The sequence below is a fragment of the Plectropomus leopardus genome, chromosome 1, assembly GCF_026936395.1.
Source record: "Plectropomus leopardus strain MGB_pleo_1.0 chromosome 1, ASM2693639v1, whole genome shotgun sequence".
Lineage (NCBI taxonomy): Eukaryota > Metazoa > Chordata > Actinopteri > Perciformes > Serranidae > Plectropomus > Plectropomus leopardus.
The window spans coordinates 2,712,040-2,737,402 of record NC_142176.1 but is presented as its reverse complement, the minus strand read 5'-3'; positions in this window follow the sequence as shown (position 1 = coordinate 2,737,402).

Here is a 25,363-nt window from a genome sequence, read left to right as displayed (position 1 = left end):
GTTTCCATTGAGTGATGTTACGCACAGAGTGTACCATGTCTGTGTCCTCACCTGTGCAGTGCTGCTGTTCCCGAATTTTCCTCTGGGCCAAGATGTGTGACGAAAGCAAATTATATATATATATATATATATATATATATATATATATATATATATATATATATATAACATGTGAGAGCTTTTAAAACTAGATCTACACAGATTTATCATAGCACATAATCGAGGTCTCGCATCCTTAGTTTCCTCTGTGTTTCTTGTGTTTCCACCTCCTTCACATCCTCCAGCTCCTCCCTGTATCTTTCTTTATGTAGTGTCTTACTATCAACATTTTATGGTTTATACTTATTCTATTTTATGGTTTTTACTTATTAAATTCGTTTTTACTTTTTTTTTGTTTGTTTCTTCAAGATCCATTTTTGCATATTTTATATGATGCTCTTGTTTCTGTTTCCTCAATCAAGCTGTAACATACTTTGATGATCTCTCTCTCTCTCTCTCTCTCTCTCTCTCTCTCTCTCTCTCTGTTTGGCATGAATGTGGTTTTCCTGATCACTGGTTCTCGTCACCACACACACCTGTCTACAATCAGCTCATCATCTCCCTCTGCCTCACCTGCCAGCCATCAGTCATCAGAGCTCCAGTATATCTTCTCTCGCTCTTCCTCCAAACTTTTCCACATCTTTCTTTACAGCCGTTGTAGCTGTCAGGTTTTCAGCTTTTCAGCTTCTCTTTGTGCTAATCCACCAGCCTGCCTTCTCCTTAGCAAACCTCCAACAAACCTCCACTTCCCTGCAACACTTTGCTACCTTTTAAATCCACCATCATTCCCACCAGAGAAATCCCTTAGATCCGACTCCCTCCTCTGCACCATTTGTGTGTCCTTAATAAACCTCGTCCTCTTTAAATAAAATATCAAAATCATGAAAATCTTCACTCACAACACTTTTGCAACACTGTTAGACTCACAGTTAACAAAATGAAGGGTTAAAATTGATGCATCAAAAACCAGAGATCAATGCAAGACTTGTTGCATACATCACCCACAATGCAGCTACAGCTCTGGAGATGCAAAATATCTTTTGGTTTGTCTGTTAATTGGTCCAAAAGTTTGGTTTATGGATTAAGTTTGAGATGTTTATGATGCTGGTGAAATTATTGTCCTACATGTGTTAAATACCAAAGAACAGCTTTTTTCTGGAGTGTATTTTCTTCTCTTTTGCATAATGTATTATCATCAATCATTTCAAGCTCTCTAATCAGGCTGCTTGAACAGATTTATTTTTCCAAGACTCTAATAATTAATTTGATATTTCTAACTGTGAATTAGGAACTTTTTCCTGATATTGTTTTAAATATCATTGATATCCAGGACACACACATTTTGTTTTTAAATCTTTTTGGCTTTGTCATGATCAAAAGAGGCACAGCTTTATTTTGTAACACAGGGACAAAACTTTGTTTTAATGTACAACGCAACATTTAGCATATGATGGCAACCTCGCTTGGATTGCTGCAGCTTGCACGCTTGCTTAAAATGTTGAGAGCATTTCAACCAAAGATAACCTGGTTCAGAAAAGCTGAATCCCAGTTTCATCCACAAAAAATCAGGTTTCCTTTGACCAGAAGTGTGAACCAGGACGATATCAGTGGGCAAGTCATATTCTACAGGCTGGAAAAAGACGATGAAGAGGGCAACAATGAAGAAGTCAAGTGAGAAAAATAGCATGTGCAGTGGTCTCAGCACTAGCTGGTGCATGCTTGTTTAAATATAAATGAAATGACGAAAACAGAAAAATAGTTTGCTGTTAATCAATGTAATCCAGGATTTTGCTACTGCTGTTGTTTTGTGGTTCTCTTCAGTCGAAACAGACAGCTTTGCTGCTGCAGAGCTGCCTAGAAATGTAACTGTTGTCTTTCCACAATTAAAAGTCTGAACTCCACTAATTTACGGAGCCGTGCAGCCACTGCATTGTCAACAACATGGTCATGCAAATATTTCACAATAAACAGCCTTGCGTTAACAAAATGAAGAGAGCTGTTAGAGAGCTTTTTATTTTGAAATTGTACTTTTGAACTGGATTTTGTTTGTATGTCAAGTGCTTTACAAATAAAGTCTGATTGACAACAACAAATTTCACTGCTTATATGTTTCTGAAATTGCACATGTAAAATAATAGGCAAGATGCTGAACCTCTAGATATTCTGCACCTGAGCATCATCACTCACGCACCAAAAAATAAGAGGTTCTGTGACCCACATTTGCAACTCACACAGGCAAAGTGGCCCAGATGCAATATAATAATACTGCATTATAAACACCCGCAATGCTAAAGTGCACATCACAATCATGCACATAACAAAAGGAGAGAACGAGTGCAGGTGTGTTATGCAATCTGCGTAGTAAACGGTCTTTGAAGTTCTTCTTTCACTTTCAAATTAAATTTCTGCTGATATCACAAACTTTTGTCCCCTATTGTCCCCATTTAACCTGCAGCGGAGACACGGTGACTGATCACAGTTCACATATCATTATTATCCACTACATCCACAGAGTGACAACACAATCTGAATAATGAGCAATTAAAACATCGTCGGTCTGCGTGTTATTGTTGTTCGAGACAAAGACACAACAGGAACATTTCTGAATGCCCTCAGTGAAAACATGCTACAATGTTGTGTTTTTCTTGTCTTCATATCAAGATTTATCTTTAATTTAACAACCAGTGGAAAATAATACTGATACAGCGCACACACACACACACACACACACACACACACACACACACACACACACACACACACACAGTTTCTCCTCATTTGTCACACTAAAACAATGCATCGTTTTCACATTCATGCGAAAGTTCAGCCCTTTCTCATTCTGAACTCATAAAATAGCACCACTTTGTCAGTGCTTTTGGTGTAAGAGCTTGGCGCCTTTAGTGTGTACATGGAAAGCAGGTGAAAACTTGGCCGGACAGAACGGGTCACTGTGTTATTATACCTATGCAGTATCATCCCATCTTGTGCATTTGATGTCATCACTGACAGAACGATTTCATTCTGTAACAAAGTCTCGCTCAAGGAAAAGTCTTGTTCAGAAACCTTCAGGACTTCTTGTGAAGATCCGCTAAATATTCAGCCATGAATATGAAAATCTTTTAGATAACGCGAAGCTTTCTGTGCTCCAACTGAACAAACTCTTCCCATGTTGTGCAGAAGTCTGCCCCCCCGCCCCCATGGAATAATGTTTCCTTCCTGTCGAGGGTTAGGGGTGAGCATCAGGTTTAGGGTTAGGCATATCAACGGGAAAAATCTGGGATGTTCATGCATCCACACTCTGTGATGGTAAACATCCAAATCATCCAAGCACCCACAGATACCGACACTTATTGATCAGTTTTTGTGTGTGTGTGTGTGTGTGTGTGTGTGTGTGTGTGTGTGTGTGTTAGCAGAGAGAACGCACGGTGTCAGTGAGGAGGCGGACTGGGTGGCCTTCAGCTCCGAGACAGACCAGCAGCCCCCACAAAGAGAGAGGGGGGGGTGCTGCTGAGTGTATATGTGTGTGTGTGCAGGAGTCCTTTTGTACATGTGAGTTCCTCTGTGTGTGTGTGTGTGTGTGTGTGTGTGTGTGTGTGTGTGTGTGTGTGTGTGTAGAAGATCAAGGGTAACCCTGGCCATAGAGGAGGTCAGCAGTATGACAGCGAGGCTCTCCTAGCGACGCAGCCCAGGAATGTTCTCAGGGCCTGGGCCAGGGGAAGTCGGCTGCCCTGGAACAATCACACAAGAGTTAATATTGGCCCTGCGGGTCAGAGGTTAAATGCCTGGAGGTCACAGGACGGAGGAGGGCTGCAACCAGACACAGGGGAGGGGAGCGCTGAGGACTGGGGGCTGTGCTGCTGCTGCTGCTGCTGTGTGTGTGTGTGTGTGTGTGTGTGTGTGTGTGTGTGTGTGTGTGTGGCAGTCTTTATGGTACAACAGAAGAGAAGGAGCAGTGATAGAAAGAAAAGAATATCCATGCATTTCCATTCTGCGAGCACTTTCTCTGTTTCTCAACAGCTTATGCTGCCTTCACCCGCTCCTCGGAAATATCACATTTACCATATTTCAAGTTACGAGTCTACCAAAGTCATAATTACAAGCGGAAAACTGGAAAATTTCGATGATACTCAAGTTGCTGAGTTGTGACGTTTGCGTGTCAACAATTGACTGTAAAACATATATATTTTGCTGTAGTGTGTAATATAATATTAATGTTAACTTCTCTCCATGTAGAGTGACCTCAATTAAATATAAAAATATATAAAAAACATAATATAGAAAATATATCAAAATAAAATAATACATAGAAATGTAAATAAACTGGAAACAGCTATTGACCTCTTGTTTAAATGCTGTAAGCATTAAAATGTAACCCATCTTCTTTGTAGCTTTATGCTTTTCCCTTTTTACGACCTCAAAGTTCATGAACACAACCAAGTCGGAAACTCCTACTTTCCGACATCACCTGAACGCAGCATTAGTCAGGATCCAAAACGAGCGTGTCGTAGTTGGAGAGGAGCTTTATCATGTTTTCCAACTAGCTTGATTATTCACTACACATTTTAAACACGATAGCCTCATTAATTTCAGGTCTCGGGTTGCAATGAGATTAAGAAAAAATGTAGTTCAGTTAAAAACCATCAACACAAATAAAAATGTACAAAACAGGTTAAACAAACTGAGCTGGAAACAGACCAGTCATTAGAAGAAAATGTTGGTGTTTTGTTTGTATCATATCAACATTTCTAAAGTGACGGCGTATGTGAGCTGTGATTGTCATGAGGAGGAGGAGGGGATGATGAGACAGGCTACAGGCCACAGTTTGAGACCAAAAAACAACAAAACCGGTTGGTTATTTTATTTTCATTGTATAGACCTTTAATAATGTTTGTTTGTTTGCTTTTTAAATATTTCATTGTCTTCTGTAGTAATATTGTAGTCTTTTATTTCAGATTTGTCATGTGAGGCACTTTCGGCTGCGTGTTGGTATGAAAGGTGTTTTATAAATAAAGTTGAGTTGAATATCCACTTGTGTTTGTGCTGCTGATTTTGGGTGTTTTTTACCAACACATGACAGCGTTCCTAGTGTCATTTATGACGCCTTACTTTGATGTTTTATTCTTGCACATGGCAGCATTTTTCAGCAGCGTTTGAGCCACTGATCCTGGGTGTTTTTTATCAACGTGTCCCTGCTTTACCAGCAGCATTTCTGACACCAGTTATGAGGGTTTTAAGCCAAAACATGATCCTTTCTGAACCATGACTGTTCTGTTTTTTTTACCTTAACCTAACCACATCCTCACAGAATTGTTGAGAAATGTATTCGCTACAAAATAATCTACAAATGTATCTGTAGTTTGCAGAAACGTACAAAGCTTACCTGGCAATAGGGTTGTATGAAAGTAACCTGCCCAGAACAAGAGTTAAATGACAGACAGCATAATATTTTATAAAGTAAAATGTCTTTAATCCAAATTCAGTGACATAATCAGAGAATATGAAGACAGTATGAATACCAATACAACAACTTTATTGTCCACAGTGTCAAAATTTTGTTTTAGTGCCAAAGAAGGAAATGCAAAACATAACGGCTGTAGTTGCTGCCATTTCTGAACTGGCCACAATCTGCATTTATAACAATAAATTAAGAAGAAGAAGAAAGGAGTGTGCATGATGTCAGTTTCTTTCCCCTACAGCTCCAGTCAAACGTAATTATTTAACTTTGGTTTGAATGAATTCTGAATGAGCAACAGATTCGGTGTTTTATTGTACGTGGTGATCAAGACAAATCAATGAAGCTCTTCACGATGACAAGAGTTGATTTCCAAAACAGGAATAAAGGTGATGTTGACATGTCTTCATAGTTATGGAGAGCAAGGCATCGTCATTTTTTACAAAAATTTTTAAATCAAGATAAATTATTAAATTAAATTAAATTATTGGAAAAGTGAGAAAAAATGAGCCAGAGTTGTTTTTTCCACAGAAGTAAATGAGACTCCACCTCTCTTTCCTGCTCCCCACCCCTCCCCCCGCCCAGGCTCAGGTTACTGCGGGAGGAAGGAATGTATGAATGGACGGCCCTCCATGCTCATGTCTGCACGCACATGCACACGCACACGCACACACACACACACACACACACAGATGCCCTCAGAGCTCGGGCTCATTCATTCACAAATATCTGGCGGAGCCCGTCACCTGACCTTGTCCAAACAGAGGAAACCCAGAAAGATAGAGCTGTTGACTCGCTGCGGAAATGCTTTGAAAAGCTGCTGCACTTATCACTACAACACCGTGCAGATATGGAGCCTTTGCACCAGTGACCCTGTGGTGGACGGAGTCAAGACAGGGACAAAAATATTCAGGAGGAAACAAGAACTGATTCAAATGGTTATGGTTATGGTTTTATGACTCCAGAGCCTTGTGTTCCAGGTGTAGAGCTGCCCTTTGGACCCCAAAAAAATGTCAGTCAGTGTAACGTTTGTTGACTCTTTTACATATTCTGCATCTTCTCATGAATGCACGACTCCTTGTTGAACAATGGTGGATGTCTTCCGGGGCTGGATGTTTGGTTAAGGGGCGTGTGGGTTGTTCACCATTATCTTTTTAAACAACATAAGCCCACGCACACTACTGTAGTGAGCACCAATGAATGAACCACATAAAAGGTCTGTCCACACCTCTGCGAGGAGGAGGAGGAGGTAGAAGAGAAACAGGTCAGGTCTGAGTGGTTTTAAGATGGACTGAAGGATCAGAAACTGATGAATCATCAGTGATTGATGATCATTTAAAAACTCTCCCTCATTTGAGCTCATATGAGCTGGAGCTTGTGTTTTCTTAATGCTTTGCATTTGGAGGGTGTAAATATAGACCACATTTAGACAAAATAGCCCCACTAAAAAAGTATTTCCTTTGCATTTAAAAAAAATCTGCATTCATATAACATTGTGAAAATGATCCACATGTACACAGATCCACAAAAAGACCCCAAAAAACTGTAGTATGCATGCCAGGCCAGTAGTTGGTGGTGTAATTTTGTAATGACACACCATAGAAGAACACCATACACATGAGTGAAATGAGGCCGTAACGTCACCATTCTCACAGGATCCGGGAAAACCAGTTAACACAACAATGAAGGGGAAGGGCTGACATTTTCAGAGGATTACACTTTAGAACCTTTTTTCAAAATTTGCATTTTTTAAAACTTTCGTGTAAACGAAAAGGCAAACCGCAACAAAAGCACACACAAGATGGCAGAAAGGCAGACTCATCTGCTGCAGTGGTGTGTTCAGAGGCAGCAGGAATGCAGTCTATCACCTACATTTAGCGGGTTTAGTTGTGTTTTTTTTTTTTTCAAAAAAGTGAAACAAAACTATCTTTATGACTTTATCTTGTTAGATAAAATAGATGTTGACCAGTTTTTCCTTTACCATTTCATAAAGGAAATCAATTGCAATAAATCGCTATATATGTAATCACAATACTCAGCGTATTGCAAATTATTTGAAATAATATAAGTATTGTGATAACATCATATCATTGGGCCTCTGGTTATTCCCAACCCCACTAATTACTACATACAACATTTCATAACATAAAAGTTACCAGTAGGCTATATTAAGTATAAAACTGCACACGCACAATCTGATTTTGAGCATTGATATGTGGCTAAACTTTGCATTTTTTTCTTTTTGTGTTGACTGATAATGTGAAACTTTGTGAATTAATTCTGTTGCAGCGTTTCTAAGAGTTTTCCTTCATCGTCCCGTTGTTTGCTTCATTCATGTGGTCGGGCCGGCTTTATGTGTCGGCACAGAGGCAGCATGGGAGGAAGTATGCTTGGAGCCCATCCGTTTTTGCTCAGGGGAAGTTTTATCGCTCTGATCTGTCTGTCGTCAAGTGCCGGCCTGCAGAGAATGCCGTTAGCATGTGTGCCTCAGACAGCGTATGTCTTTCTAATATAAGTCCACAGAGCGAGATTCCTCCGCAGCCTCAGCCTCCGCCCACAGAAATGGACTCCTTCCTATGGCTGGGTGCTGCTGCTGGTGGTTTCACGTGTTGGGGGGTGAGGAGGGTAGGGAGGGGGTGGGGGTGGGGGTCTTTTATTGCATAAGCAGACAAAACAGTGATGGAGGCTGAAGGGGGAGGGAAGGAAAAAGATAATGTGAGAGAGGAATAGTGAGAGCGTTAACAGGCTTAACGATGTAACAAGTGGAGGAGAGGAAACAATCCAGTGTGTGTGTGTGTGTGTGTGTGTGTGTGTGTGTGTGTGTGTGTGTTGTTTCAACCCAAACCACTCAAAGGTTTGAAGGTGGGAAGGAAAAAAAGCTGTTTAAAGTAATGATGTGTTGTATTTCCCCCCAGATTCCACATTAAATAACACCCAGCCCTGAGCGAATGTCTGATCAGTTCATGAGAGCTTTTACACGTGTTTTTCCTCACACCCTGTTTGGTTGATCTTTGAGTTCTGGGTTACAGGAAGTGATGATTTTTATGTTTCCTGCTGCAGTTTCAAATATGCACATCTCCATAGTTAGCATGAGCAGGTGTCAGAACAGTAGCTTTTTTTTCTGAAAAACAGCTGCCTGCTGCTGGAGAATAATGATAAGAGCGCAGAGAGTGAGCAATGAAACCAAAACAAGCGAAATGAGCAAAACGTGTTAAAATGCTTCATGGAGCAGAAGGTTGCAGAAGGTAGCTTTAGTTCTGTTCAAAACACTCATAACTACAGTGCAAGTGAAGGCTCATGTTCTTAACCCTTTCAACTGAAACCATTGCAATCAAAAGACTGCATATTTAGACGTAGAGACAATGTCACCATCTGGCAACCTCCCTAATAGCTGCGGTACAGTTTTTGGCATCAACTACAACCTGTTTTTGGCCCGTGGTACGACGTTACCATCTGACCAATGTTTGCTGGGAGTTCAGCGGAGTTGAGTTTTGGGTGGATCACTTTTGAACTTTGGTCCACTTCAAGTATAGAATCATAAACTGGCCGTCTACACCAATGAAGTCTCATCCCATGTGAAACTTGGGACCCTCTGCAATGTATCGAGTTATATATAGAAGATTACATACTGAGGTGGAACCACTCTCAAAAGAAAATCACCAATTTTTCTGTAAAGAATCACCAAGAAACGTCTTCTCTCCTACATGAAAAACAGCCTTGATGTAGAAACTATGAAGGGGATGCCGCTTTCACTTAACCCAGAAGCTTTGAGGCCGTAAGGAAACCCGTCTTCCCCGGCTCAAACCTTAATTCAATTTGGGGCTGAAAATCAAGCACCTAGCATATTGCTTCTGGGTAGCTGGTGCTTCAGGAAACAGTGGAAGGGGGATTAAATTGCCGTGCAGGAGGGATCAGATTGGTATCAGGGCTCTTCCTGCCTGCTGCAGTCCGGTATTAGACATCAAAGAGGCCTTGGCCCAATGGACTGCTGGGTGATTCGGATCACCGTGTGTGGTCAGGCTTTGTCCAAACTTCTCAGTAGTAACAGCAGCTGTTTAAAAGTATGCATTTTTTAAATAATCATGTGTTAAAGGTGAATATTTGTTACATTTTTAATGCACCTGTGAGGAAATAACATAGTTGCAACAGAAAACGTGCTGGTTGGTGGAGATGAAAAGGTGGCTTCCAGTCGCCTGAGGGGACTCTGATTCTCAGGAACTGTTGCCATGTGGGAGCGGGATGATCTGTTGTGAATGGAGGCAAATCTCAAGTATTTTCTACTGGCTGTTCTCTTTGTCTCCTGCTTTTGCTCCTTTATTTTGTCTCCTAGTTTGACGTTTTCCTATCAGTCAGCTTTCAGCGCCCGGGGCTCAGCGTCTACAGCGGGATTTCCTCTGTAATTTCAGAGGACAAGAGCCATTTCTTAATCCCACAAATGATCAGCTGATAATGCCTGTGCTTACATACACACCAATATTCCACTATTATTCATAAATGTTCTGCATTTGATGTCATTTAAACAGCATATTCCATTTAAATAGACAAAATAATGAATTTAGCGTTTTCTGATTAAGATTTGGAATATGCCGGTGTTATGCAGGTTTTAGAAGCAGAACACACAGCTTTTCCTCCGTTTATGGTCGGCTCTCATTTTTATGGATATGTTGTACACAAGTCAACTCACCAAAGATATGACAGACTTGGACATCAGCAGGTTTTTGGATATGGGCAAATATTGCAGTACTGACTTTTTCAAGAAGGTGAAGGAAGGAAAAGGGGAGTCCATCAAATCCGCCACCGGTAGAAAACTGAAGGAAAATTCCTTTTTTGATGCACAGAAAAAAAAGAGAGAAGCAGTGCAGCTGTTCTGCTTTTCCGTATTTTGACATAATAAATGACATGTTATGGCATGTTAATCAGAGTATGCAGAGCTGAATGTAAACAGGAATACTAGTGGAATACTGATTTTGACTTTAGTAAGAATATTTTCTTTTTTGGATTAAGGGCAAAAAAACAGACTGTTTTTTGTATTCAATGTCTCTACATTGTTGGGATGCTGGTACAGGTAATATTTAGTCCAAAATCCATACTTTCATAATGTCATTCTTGTACCAAAACCACATTAGACATCAAATCTCTCATAAGAAGAGAATAATTTATAGAGGTGTGGCACCAACATAAAGTCCCATCCCTCCTCTCTTCATCTAAACCCATCCCTCCTGACTCCTCCACCCTGATAACATTGTTATCTACGAGGCAGAAGAAGGTGGTGGCCAAACGGATATTTCTGCACTCAAACTTTAAACGCCCTCCACTCAGACCAGAAAAGTCCATGTGTACTGTAACCCTGGTGGTTATGTAGCAGAAGTACAAGAACTGGGGAAAAAAAAGCACAACCACAAGGACAGAATGGGGAGGGATTGCTAACGTCTTCTGGTAGAAGTCTGGTTTACTTAAGCTCTTTTCTTACATGAACTCCAGAGTGTCCTTTCCACACTTAAAATGTACAACAGGAGATTGCTTGCCTGTCTATTTGGTTTTGTCAAAGTGTGGCACCTGGGCAGAGTGTGCAGGAGGCAGAACATGACACGAATAACACAGTGGTCACATAGCCGGTTTGTAACCGAGACTCTTTCTGTTACTCAAATATGTCTGATGGTTTCAGCTTCAGCCCTTACCCAAGTCAGTTCCCAAATCTCATCATCCCTCCAAATCAACAGGGTTCCCATGGTCGTGAAATTCTTGAAAAAAAGATTAGGGAAAACTGTTTTCCAGGCACACTGCTGGCTCAAAACTTCACTTATTTCGCAGAATAAAATCCTTCAAGGGGAGCTCCCCGTTGTGCGGACCTCTATCTTTTCACATTTTGGTTTATCTTGGATCCAGCACCCACAAAGTTTTTTGTATTCGTGTCTAATTTTTGTATTTCTTTTTATTTAACATCTAGTCCATCATTGCTCAGCTGTTGATTGGATCTTTAGTTTTCTATCCTCAGAAAAAAAAGCAGTATTGACATTTCTTTGCTCATATGTGTCGGTCTGGTCTACTGACATATGTAGCTAGTTGCTGGTAGGAACATCTCATTTGCAAGTACAGTCAGAAGGTGCAAGCGGTTTTCTTACTCACTCGCTATGAATTTTGCAGACAATGACCTTCTCTATTCACACATGGGCTCAATCGGACATTACACAGACTTTGTAGTTGTAGCTGGCAGGATAAAGTCTTCTACGATACCATGTGGGAACCACAAGAACTGTGATTGGTCAATGTCGGATAGTCTGTTTGTGTTTTATCCTAAAACTTTCTGATGCCAATACAGAGCGTTGGAGGTGAAAACAATAACTTATTTTAGTAACACACAGCGAGGCCATCTCCACTGTAAACCTCCTTCAAACCCTGGCTCTGTGGGTGTAGTTGTCCAATTTAAGTTGCTAAAAGTTACAGAAATACTCAGTCTTACATTGGAAGTTCTTGTGAATAATTCACAGACATTTTTGAGCATTAGATGAACATGCAGACTTCAAACAGAAAAACTATGGCTGTTCCTCAAACTCAGGTCCTTTTTGCTATGAGGCAATCCCAGATCAACCCATTCCAAGAAGTCCACTCTAAATATGTCTAGACGATGCAGCCGAAACTTTCACTGGACGAGATCCAAGACAGGAACTCTCGGCCGAACATTTTCAAACACAAAACACATTTTGCACGAAGCAGCTCACCGTGCGCTCAGCAGCACGACTTTACAGAGGCAGCTGATTCCCACAGGCCCCAGCAAAGTCCGCGGGTTAGCGGGGGATCCCCTGTCCATGAAGACATGTGTGGTCCCGCCGTCATCCTTTCCTCCCTCCCCCTCCATGGCACTGTTTCACTGGCTGAGGCTCCCCTCCAACAATCAGGGCCTTCATGGGGGCCATAATGACAAAATGAAAGCCAGTTGTGTGTCTGTGGAGGTTTTAATGACTTTCAGAGCTGCTGTGGAAATGCTGGGCGCAGTCCAAACACACACTGCCTGCTGCACAAAGACAAAGAAACTCCTGGGAGCATGATGCCGAGGTTCTTGTTGCCGCAGATCCATTCTAGTTTTTGTAAATGTTGTCGTTGTTAATTAGGCTACTGTAATGACAATGGGAACTGTGATAAAGACAGGGGCAGTGCAGACCCGTCGAGTTCAACTAAATTTGGACTTTTTGAAGGTTGAGAGGTGCCAATCAAAACTGATAAAAAGATTGGAAATATGAAAATCTTAATGGTTAAAGTCCTAATTGTCATCAAAGTATAAGTGGCAATGGAACCAACTGTTGCATTGTCTCACATTTCCTCACCAAAAATTTGCAAATGAGTACACTGCAGAGACTGCAGGCAATAGCCAACTAAGTTCTGCAGCAGTCGTCTGTAATTGTCATTCAAAGACAGAGACCGTCTTGACGCTATTTAGCCAATTAGTACATTAACAACACAATCTGATGATGAAAGAACAAAGTATATCTGTGAACAAGTGAACATTGACATAAACCATTAGGAAACCTTTCTGCAAAAGAGCTCCATGGCTAAAGAAAAACAGTCTTACCTTATATAAATATAAAGTTTTTTTGACCCTACTCCCTCTTGATTTTAGTTCTTTGTTTCTTTTCTCACTTCCATTTCTGTTTTCCTGTGCTGAGCTGAATTGCCAGCTGTCTCCTGGATTGTGTCAGTTTGAGACACCACCAATAACAATGCAATATAGTGAGCTGGAGAGTCTCCTTCAGCAAGAGGGGAGTTGGACATTCACCTAGGAGCCCATCGTTTACTCACCATACAAATTTAGAGCCAAACCATGAGTTTATTTTTCCTGAACCTAACCACATGCTTTTGTTGTGCAAGAAAATAAATATATATATGAGGTGTTCTACCAAGAAAGCTTATTTTATGAAGACTACTTATGTATTGAGAGTAAACTGACACGACATTCCTGAATGTCAAAAACAGACACAGAGAAAACCGACTGCGTCATACCTAGATGTGAAAGTCCAAGCACGAATATTTGACAAGTTGGGATGGGAATATGTAGCATTTGACTTGTGACTTGCTTGACCTGACCAATGACTTCACTTCTCAAGCTTGACTTTGTAGCAGGGACTCAACCTGCCTTGCTTGTTTCTCTCCACTTGGGACTTGCTTGAGACTTGAAGGTTAAGACTTGAGACTTGCTTGTGATTTGCACATAGAATTTGCCAGCAGAAATCAGAGCCAAGACTTCCTCTTCTACACGCGGCTCATTTCAGCTTATCTATTTAAACTGATATCTGCACATGAACTGTGATACATTTTTATAAAAGCTAAAATGAGGTCAAATTAGAAGATCAGAAGATAGCCAGTTGCTTGCACTCCTGCCCATATTCAGCCTCTCCACACATTTACCTGCTGCTCAGACCTGATTGATCAATACCTCTCGGACTTCAAACAGACACCAGAACGCTTCCAGTACCAAAATTTCCTCCCATTGCCTCCAGATTGTGCAGACCTATGGGGCAACTGAGATTAGCCCTCACCTGACTTCACCTGACTAACATCAGTCTGTTTAATGTTGTGTTGACGTACATAAATGACAGGACCTTCCTGTTTCACTTCCTGTCGCCAGCAGAGTGGAAGATGAAGCTGCCGTCTGAAAGAAGCATCTGCTCTGACATGTTTGTCTGGTCTCCACCCTGCTGCAGTCATACGCAGGTTGACAGAACGAACACTGCACACAGACACAAATATGAGACCTATTTTCCTTAAACTTTAAAGTCAGGTTCCGTGCAAAAGCATCAGAAAGAAAAAGAATGCAAGTTTGAACCTTCACATGGTAACATGATTTATCAAGGTGATTCATGAGATTACAGACTTTTGCAGACTCTCTTATCATCTTAGTGTTGTGCAGACATTGATTGATTGCATTTTTCTACTACCTGCACTCTGTCCATATCTTCTCTATCAGACCACTTATCACAGTCAAAGGGGTACTTCGTGAATTTATCTCTTCAATTATGTCCATGGCTTTGAGGGGCCATTTACCCGGCAACGGTTTTGCATGAAACCTTAAACTTTTGTTGCGGTTTGGCCTTTTCTTTCACATGACAACAGCATTTCGGGGGCCTGAAAATACAAACTTTTCTCTGAGAGCGTAAACTTTTAAAAAAACACCCCTCCTGCAGGATCCGTGCGTTGTATTCTGACAATGCACGGATCCTGCGGGAATGGTGACATCATGGCCATACGTCACGCATGGAGTTCTTCTATAGTGTGTCATTTCAAAGTTACACCACCAACTACTGGCCTGGCATGCATACTACAGTGTTTTCGGTTTTTTTTGCAGATCTGTGTACATGAGGATTGTTCCCACAATGTTATCGTATATTACTCATGTTTTTAAAAAACACAAGTAAAGACTTCATTTTTAGGAGGGCTGTTCTTGTCTTAACATGGCCTTAGTCTCTTGTATAAGCTGCAAAAACACTGGATACAACATTTCCCATAATGCAAGTCAACAGAGTCTTTCATTAAATGCAGGGTCTAAAATCGGCTCAAGCCAAATGCAGGAAAACTTTTTTGCTGTGGCGTTTAAAACTGTCAGGGATATCCGTTACTTTGCAGACAGAGAAGAGACACAACAGAGAGACACATGCATGATTTGTTAGAGCAACTTACTTGAGGGTTGCTCGCAACTGCTAAAAGCAATGCTATTTGCTAAAAAAAACTTCCAATCACAGCTGATGTTATCGAGCAGTCAAGGAAAGGTAATCATTTTTTCATAGGAGAGGGCAAATTCCTGTGTGTGTGTGTGTGTGTGTGTGTGTGTGTGTGTGTGTTAAGAACAGACAGAGAGAAGCCACACAGACCGGATATCTTTCATGATTTAAGACTAAGCAACCCCAGCACCCCTTTCTATATCCACACATAAATCTAAAATCTCCCCTCACTGTGACACCTAGACCCAACCCTTCTCTACAAGCCTATCATTAGCACACACACAAACACACACACACACACACACACACACACACACTGCTAAATATTGCTGCTAATTCCAAAGCCTAATACCTGTATCCGGCTCTGTCTTTGTTCTACCTTTATTAAAACACATTTTGGGTGAGAAATAGGCAGTGCAACAACATCATCTTGGTTTCTATTCGGTCAGCACTGCCTAGTTTAACCCTTTGATCTAAGTTTGGTTCAAGTTTGAGAGAGAAAAAGGGCAGGTCTGTGATGCACTTATATACTCCTTGTGTCCACGGTGGACAACTAAAATTACTCAAATGTAAAGGTACAGTCTGTAGTTCAGGCAACAGCCCCAAGAACTGGCGAATTTCCACTGAATGACACGTTTTGGGTCATGTTTCCTCAGGTTGGAAACAGGAATATCTAGGCATTAGTTAGATGGAGGGAAGTCTACCACAGTTCATTTACACATAATACCAACATTAATATAATAAAAAGCTGGTTGAAAAAACGTATCCCCATATCATCAAGATTTCTACAATCTTGCCATTAAAAGTTTCAAAAGTGGGAAGAAAATATTTGATGCTGATTACATTTTACAGGTCTGTAAAATCTGTAATTTCTAAACCCAGTAAACACGTACTAAAGGCATTCCTCCGCTGACACCGAGCCATGCTGTGTGGGCTTTAAAAACTTTTAGGAGTGCCTTATCACGGTGTTAAAAGTGTCTTTGTTTAGAGAAACAGTCTTGTAAATCCAGCTGCGTTTGTCATCCAAAATGGTCCTGAACCTGTTTTGACTGACACCTTGTTTGCCCCAGCAGCTTTTAAAAGTAACCTTTCCCACATGCCAGAGTTAAAGTTTAGTAGGCCAAGCCTTCTGATGTGCCTGTATGGGCAGGAATGAACGAGCCAACAAGTTGCCCGTCTGTGGCGGTGAGAGAATACTCGATGGGAAGTGATAGCACATTCCTCGTAGTTTTCCCACACAGACGGAACAAGCAGAGCGCAAGTGAAATGAATGCTATCTTATCAGAGTGTGCACATGAGTTGATGCATATGTTACACCATGTGTGTCTGCATTGTCTCCTTTGTTTTTATCTGCTCACAGTTGGGTCAGCAAGTTAATGTTGCTCCACTGTTGCTTCAAAAGTTTGGAATCTGCAGTCTGACTTCATTCGGTCATGTCCTGGAAGCTGTTACAGAAGGGACGGCATTCTTCTTCACATGACATGCTTAACATGCTATGTCAATGTCTCTGACATCCACAGCAGGGGTAGCAGTCACTCTTCTGGTTAGTGCAGCTGTGCTCGGAAGTTTGTTAATGATTAGAAGTACATGTGAGTTTATTATCTGGTTAATCAATGTTAGTTCGGTTAAACTTTGTTTAGTTTTGATAAATTTCATATAATCCAGCAACATATCCTGATAGAACGGTTCATATGCTATCCTACAATAATGCACACACAAGAGTTAGTAGGATATCCTACAAATTAGCGCCACAGAAATGACGATACGTCCTTATTGTAAAGTTACCTAATCAACATAAAGTTACAGTTGTTAGGTTTAGGAAAAGAAACATGGTAAGGACGTAACTTGAAAAGACTGAATGCTCACTCACAGTTCACATGATTCTGAACACGCATCTCCCGGGGAAAAGTTTGTAGTTTTGTGACCAATCTGTCACCCAAACCTCTGTCCTTACTCGACCCCTCAGACCCCACATATTCATTTATTTGTAAAAAGGTCCTCCATGATCAAAACATCAATTGATTTCTATTTTTAGAAATTTAGAGGTGGACTGTTCATAGGAGTGCTGTTGGAATATATATACAGTTATTTATTGCACCACACTTTCGGAGCACAGAGAGTACTCTGGGCACAGACGGAGCAGAGGAACCTTAAGTAGATTGCAAGTGAACTTAACTGCTCATTCTGTTCATTTGCATTTATTTGCAGCAGCTGCTCCTGTCATCCATCAGTCCCATCTGATCAGCTCTGAACAGATTCACAGATCAATTGTCAATTGAAAAAAGATCTTTTTTTAAAAAAAACTGTCTTTTGTTCCACAGGCCATTAACTTTTAAACTCACACAAATAATGAGCAGTATGTCCAACTGGTATGGCAAAACATCTCCTCTGACCTGTCTCTCTTAAAACTCTACTTAAGGTGCAATGTAAGTGTGTGGTTTTTCTGCTTATGTGTTTATTTTGTTATGTCGATACATGGAAGTGTCAAGTGATTGTTGCTGCAAACCAATTTCCCCAAATAAAGACAAATAAAGTATCCCCCCCCATAACTGCTCTCTCTCTCTCTCTGTTGTTTTCTACTTTTAGATCCAGTAAAATCATTGACTGAAGTGTACTGGAGCACAGAGAGGAAGAATAGGGTTTTGCACAACTCACTGACTGTGAATTCAGCTGTTCACTTCAATTTTCAGCTGCCTGGTGGAAACCCTCTCTGGTATGGTGACTATCTGTGTAGCTGGAGGCTCTTGGCCAGCTGCTGCTGTTGCTTCCTGGTTGTGTAATGAGTAACAGCCAGTGGGCTTTCCCTTGCACAACTGTACATGCAGCTGAGGCCAGCTGAGGGTCAGGATGCAAATACTATGCAAATCATGCAAACATTATGAAAATATGATCAGCGATGTGGGGCCCCTGGGTTATGCAACCTATTTGATTTATCTCTTCTGGCTAACCACCAAAACAATAAACTTTATGGTGCTGCACTTGAAGCAGACTTTACAGTGTTTAAACAACATTAACTTTTAAAAAGAGTGAATTAATGAAAAGTATGTGGGCAGAAGTGCTGCCAGATGTGTCTGCCTCTTGATCTGAGTCATAACACAATAAGATAACACTGTTTTTAGGTCCATACATAATGCACGTTAGATCACTACCATGATGAAGAAATAAGTGTTTGATGAGGGGAGGATAATGACTTAGTGAAGTCTCCACAGTTTGTGGCATATGATATGGTATCTGTAGGGTGCCCTGCATACGTACAGAGGACAGTTGTATAATGTGTGCATTCTGGCACTCATGAAACCTGACATGATAATGAAGCCCTAAACACGTCAGCACCATGACCGGGGACAAACACACAACATTAACAAACTATAAAAGCGCACTCTGTAGAGATTAGATCTTAGACAGATGGCCGACCCGAGTGTCATGATGACTCGAGACAAAAATTTAACAGGTGGGAAGTACATTTCAAAATCTAGCACAAATAACCACAGGTCTGTTATGATGATGAACTGCTATCAATGCGGAGAGCTCGCTCCATCTGTGGCATTTTGCTGTGTGATCAAACTGCACATTTCAGAGTGTCCTTTTACTTTGAATATCCTAAGACACACCTATGTAGTAATGATGCTCTTTTATCAGTGTCTTGATATGTCACACCTGTTAGGTGGGCGGATTATCTTGGAAAAGGAGTGCTCACGAACATCGATTTTATCAAATTTGCAACCAAAGTTTTACAGAAATGTGTCTACTGAGTGCACAAAGGGGTCTTAGAGCTTTAAACGTGGAGCAAAAGCAAAATTTTTGTTTGATTTGTTCAGTTCAGTTTTCGGTGGATGGCTTTAATATATTTGTAAACTGACATTTTTATACATTCATTTCAATTATACGTGTTAATGGAATCACAATAACAACACTAATTCTCCTCAGATGTAGCTACTGTTTTTTTCTCCTCTCTTTCTCCGCAAACCCACCATAAATTGCTCCATGTGTGAGTTCAGACGTTTTCTCATTCAACATCAAGGCATGCCCACACACAGTCAACACGCACTCCGCCCTTCCCAACCCACTTCAACAGAACGAAGGCATGCTGCTGTTTTTGCATGATGCCACTTTTTTCCCTTCCTATTCTCAGTAAGTGCCTGAGGTGACACGTGGGTGAAGATCCTAATTATTGGGAGGCGGCAGAGCGTCTTTGACCATGTTGATTTAACAACAACAAAATACCGGTGTCAACATGTGCCAGTCCTATATATCATACTACACAATTAATAAAACTACTCTATCACTACACCTTGACAGACTTCCAGATATTCGGTCTGTGAGGGACATCCCATAACACACTGTCCAAAATGGGCTTAATTTTTCAACAAGCTACAGACAAAAAGACTCAAAGAGGCAAGCTAATCGGAAGTCTTAGCTACTCTCAGCAGTTAACTATTCACATTCACACCTTATGCCAGTTTAGGGTCACTAATTAACCTGCATGTATCTTTACTTTTTTATGGATCAATATAATGAGATTCTTTGTCATGCATTACACTACGTGACAAGTATTTTAGTTTTCTACACAGAGACTAACATGAGGAGAAATCATGCAAAATGACTGTTGACATTCCAGTCATATTAGTACAGGGAGGATGTGTCCATGCTCGGAAATTAGGCCTCTGCTTATTTAGATGCAGATACACAAGCATGAAGTTATATTGCTGTAATGACACACCAGATGACCTTTCAATTATGTTTATTTACAACACAAAGGAAGCCTACAAGGCGGTGGAAAAACACAAGATCAGTTTTTTTCAGGAGCCCTAAACTGCTGCTACTGTGTATTCCCACACAAGTGCTGGGGAGCGTCCTGCAATGCAATGGCGATCCTCTTGGCTTGTGCCTTTGAACAATTCATACATTGCGCTTGAGTGTCGATGTGTGAGCGCTGAGCCAGTACCGATTGCCTCTGATCTGGGGCCTTGGTTGGGGTGCTCCAAAAAAATGGTGGTGAGTGGAAAATCGGGCCGAAAGTTGTTTGGTGTGAACTCGGCATAAGAAAAGAGGATGAGAAAACGTCTGAGGAGATTGCACCTCTCACATGTGTGTAACATGTCAACAAACTTGAATTCTCTAATGTTTCTCTACAGCAGGCATACTTGACTTGATTTGCTTGGGGGCCACTTACACAAAATGACAGTAGGCCAGGGGCCAGCCGCAGCAGCCCCATACATGGGTCTTTGATTTTAGGACATTTCTAGGATTTTAGGACATTTCCAGGATATTAGGACATTAAGGTCTCAGCTCAGAGTTTAGAGGTTGTGGGGATCCTCCACTGGCACTTTTTTTGATCAACAAGTTGTATTTTGATTCTGTTTCATGCACTTTGATACAAAAAGTACAAAAACGATCCCCAGTGTTAATCATTTTGTTTTATTTTGAATTAGAAATTGATTTGGGCCATTGACCCTAAGTTGAGTACCGCTGCTCTACAGTCACAATAAAAGGCAGAGTTGATCATTTACGGGGGAAGAACAAATGATCAGAGGAATTGAAAGACATGACCATTGTTTCTCATAAAATGAAACTACTTGTTGTTGTAGTTGTGAAGAATCATTTCTCCACTAGGCTGCTACCTGTGCTGAGACAGAATAATCAGATGGAGTGTGACGTGGCCTGACTGTACAGAGTCTAGTTGGAGATTCACCAGATACTGCTTCATGTTCTCATCTGATAGACACAGCAGATGAAGAATTCACTGACGACTAACTGCTCAAGTTTTGGGTCAATCAGTAAACTCGGATTTCGGTTGGAATGAAAGCTTGCAGACCTGTGGGACCATGATGGCACATGATTGGAAACCACTGGTCCAAACTACCAGCTGTAGTCGCACACTAACATTGTGCATCGACTGTTTTGTCTAGCAGCGCTCACTAAAGTTGTTTTGCTAATCTGCCCACCAGCTCTGTTGGAGGCAAGCATGACCAGCTGTTATGTAGGAGGGTTTGCCACCCAAGAAGGCCACGATATGGCATCCACCACATCTGACAGGGCTGAGACACACTGAGAGACAAACTGATGATGAGAATGACAGATGAAATTATATGAAAACTGACATTATATTGATGACTATAAGCTGTTGCATATTGTGAAACCAAAGAACATTTTTATCCAGGCTTCCAAACCAGTGCAGTAAAAGTACCGCACTGAGAGATAGTGACGATAAGGAAATCTGCCATCAAACAAGGCCGCATAACTGTAAAACCAACACCGCTTCAAGTGGTGCATAATAAAAATGTGTGATATGATGGTTATAGAAAGGTGAGTCAAGAAATCACAAGGGGAGCTGTTGGAGCAAACCCTTTATTAACCCTTAGCTTTCAGATTATACCATAAAAGAAAACTTCTTCGTAGTTAGACTTTGGATTTCCGTTCCAAACAAGCCCAAGGATTAACAATAAACAGAAAAGGGCCACAATGAACGTAAATGTATTGAACACTTCCTGTCACATGCAGATCCAGAAATGACTGATTTTGTTGTCCTGGCAAAGATATGACACTCTGAGAGCTTTTTGCTTATCTCATTATCTCCTGATAAGAAATAATGATGTGAGTAGGCCTACTTGTGTGTCCTCTTACATTTTTACTTTCCTTTTCTACAGAGGCTTTGTGTCCAGGTTTAGATGAATGACTCTGTAGTGAAACGGACCCCAAGTTTTCAAGCTATCCCGATATAACAAGAAATTTAGAGTTATAATCAAGAGAAAACCACCTGTATACCCAGCTTGTTCTCCTTCCAAAGTAGTCAAACAATACTGCTTTTGCAGTGATTTCGGCGCAAGATCTCAAGGCCAAAAGCCACCTTTCACGGCTGTATGATACACCGTCGGGTGACATCAGTGGAGAACGAGATAGAACTGTTTGTGGTGTTATGATATGCTGCTGGACAGCTGGATTGCACCTGCTGCGGCAACATGATACACTGATGGTAGGCATCAGTTGAGAGTGTGGCTGGATGGAACCTGTGGTGTCTGCATGATATGCCGCTGGATGGCGTCAAGTTGATATGCTCCCGGAAACAGCATAATATAAGGTGCATGAAGGTCCCTGTAGGGTGGGCTAGAGGGGCAACAACAAAACCCGAATTTTCACTCAGGAGGTCGGTGTTTGCTCCCCATCTGAATGTGATGTTTTTTTCCCTACACCTGACCCTGTGCCTTCTTCCTATAATCCTAATCATTTATGCCACCATTTGCCCGGCGTTAGTTGCCTTTTGCTTGTTTTGTCGAAAAAACATGCAGCGTAATCCCACCATGTGCATTTGTTGACATTACAGTAGCAACACCCAAAACATCAACAGAAGACACAGACAGATACAGAGAGCGTAACATGTAGACGTGGAAGTCCACTGCAAAGCAGCAACATGTGATGACTTGAGATAAGAGCGTTTTGTGCAGTTCTTAGCTGCTCCAACAGTAGTGACAAATTTCAATTTTGGAAAAATCTGATTGTGAAAAAAGTGACCTTAGCTAAGTTTAGACTGCTTAGCTAACACAGTACTGGACTAACATTACAGACTGCTGGGGTCCCTCAAAATAAATTCAGTCAACTGTGGCGTTATTGTGAAATATAACATTACTTGCTCTAACTTGGATAATCTAATGACCACATGTTAACATCAAATGGTGACTTTCCTCGAGACAAACACACATTATTTTCAGGACACTCTGTTCAGAATACATTCCCATGGCTTTGTGTGTGTGTGTAGTTTGCCTAATTTCAAGCTTTACAAATACAACCAGCCCACACTTTGTCACTCAATCCAACTTCCAAAACAAATTCAAGAGTTGTGTTTTTATTCTCACAAAGGTGCACACAGGTTGTCGAAGTGTGCACTCTGCATCCAGCAAAACAACGGCCATTTAAGTGAAACAGGAAGATTTTAGGTGGTCCTATTGTCATTAAGGGACGTTTCTGATTTCTTATCATCAGGTCATAGTCAATTGTCACTACAAAAATAAATAAAGTTATACTGTAGGCTATAATTTATCAGTGAAAACCCTTTCTTCAGTGGACATGCAGGGATAATACAGTCACAAACTTCCTCTTCCTCCACAATTTCAGCATCAAAAGGGAGGAACCTCTGAGAAATGTGTATGAATATTGCACTTTGCTGCATAAACTTCATATTTTATGCGCAGGCTGCAATTATTCACCTATGGAGCTGTTAATTAAACACACAGACAGGTAGACTGTAGTTAGCTTTGCCTCCGGGCACTTTGGTTTACCTTTCCTTTTTACTCCCAAGCACTTTCACCACATCCCTCTGAGGTGAACCATCAGGCCTCGAGCTTTATGTTGTACCAACTATCATCCAGCGAGACAACACTTCCTGCCTCAACTGTCACAACTCGGTTGCTTCACTCTTGATTGCTCAACCTTGTCTGTGTCTTTGTGTGTGACTTTGACATACGGTGAACATATATCGTTGTACTGAAAGGAGACCTTAAGTTAGCTGAAGTTAGCTCTTCCAAAGTTACAATCTTTCTGCTATGGAAATCCCTCTTTGTGTTTATGTTTGGATATAACCTGGCAGTCACAGGCCAGGACAAAACACCAGCAATTAACCTGCTTGGAGAGATAAACATTCGATTTGGGTTGATTAAGATGACTGAAGTCTCAACTTAGCTTTGGATAAACTTTAGAAGTTTTATATTCTCATTTCTGAAACCCAGATTTTACTTTCCCCGTCCTTGTAGCTGTGAAGGGATGCTTGAAGTAAATTTTGTTAAACCATAATCTTTTTAATGATCTTTTTAATTTCTGATAGGAATACATTTTTAAAAAATCAGTTTTACTGGTTTAGTGCACTTTAGAAGTGGCAGTTGGCATAATTTTGAAGTAATTGTGAATGAATGGTGTCAAATATGGACATTTAAGTAACCACAGATCAATTTTAAATTTGCAGGTTTCATATATTAAAGACTGGTGGAGTTTCGAAAATGGCATACTGGTTATAGAAGTTAACATAAAGCACATATCTAAAGTAAACCAAGTTCATCTGAAAATGCACCCTTTTTTCAGGATGTATCTTTTTGGCCTTCTGGAAAAGTGAGGCTTTTCTTTAATGCTCTGTTAAGTGCTACAACTGAATAAATGATTCAAAGAACATGCATTTCCATACTTTACAGCAACTCATTAACTGCTGGTGAAGACCAGAAATGATACTGTAGTAGACTGTATCTTATTTTGAACATTAAAAATATGTACTACAGAATAATTACAAAATGCATTATGATTTCATGGGCATATTTCCCATCCTTACCATCCAATATTTCACTGTAGCTATTCCAAGTATTTTAATCACTCGGCTCTCCAATGCTCTCTGGAGTGGAGCTTTTGGGGTTTAGCCCTAAACAGAATAGCACTTATCATATATATTCAAGTTTGACACTCATTACTGTAATATACAATGCAATTGTTATAGATTTAAAAAATAGTTTTTAATTAGTTAGCCAAAAAGGGCAAATATGGTGCTGCTTGGGTAACTTTTTGCACGTTCTTGATGACTGACCAATGACTCTTTCAATGTACATATGGCACATCAGTACTGCATTAAAATATACTTGAATTTGAACCAATCCTATAAAATGACCTGCTGATTTTTTTTTTTTTTTGGAGGAAGATTGACGTTTTATCTAGTTTACAGTGAAATGTGTGTGTGCACGTGTATTTGCTGCATGATTAATTTAGGGGGAAATTTTCTTCCATGAACACAAATGATTACCCTCATTTCTCACCCTCTTCCTGCTTAAATATTTGTAATGCCATGAGTGTTATGATGATAAGTCATAGGCTCACTATGTGTTTATACATGAGGATGGTGAATACCTCACCTGCACAGGCAGGCTCTTCCTCCCTGATAAGAAAAGTGTGAAGGAAAGAAAAGACGGACAAAGACAAAGAGAAACTGATGATAACTAAAAGATGGCTGTATACTGCTGACTGCAGGACAGAAGGTGTAGATCTGTTCTAACGACAGTGAGACAGGTAGCCTGAGATTGACAGCAGTGAGACAGGTAGCCTGAGATTGACAGCAGTGAGACGGGTGGCTTGAGTGTGACCGAAGTGAGACAGGCGGTGTGGATCTGTTTTAGTGGGAGTGAGACAGGCGCCC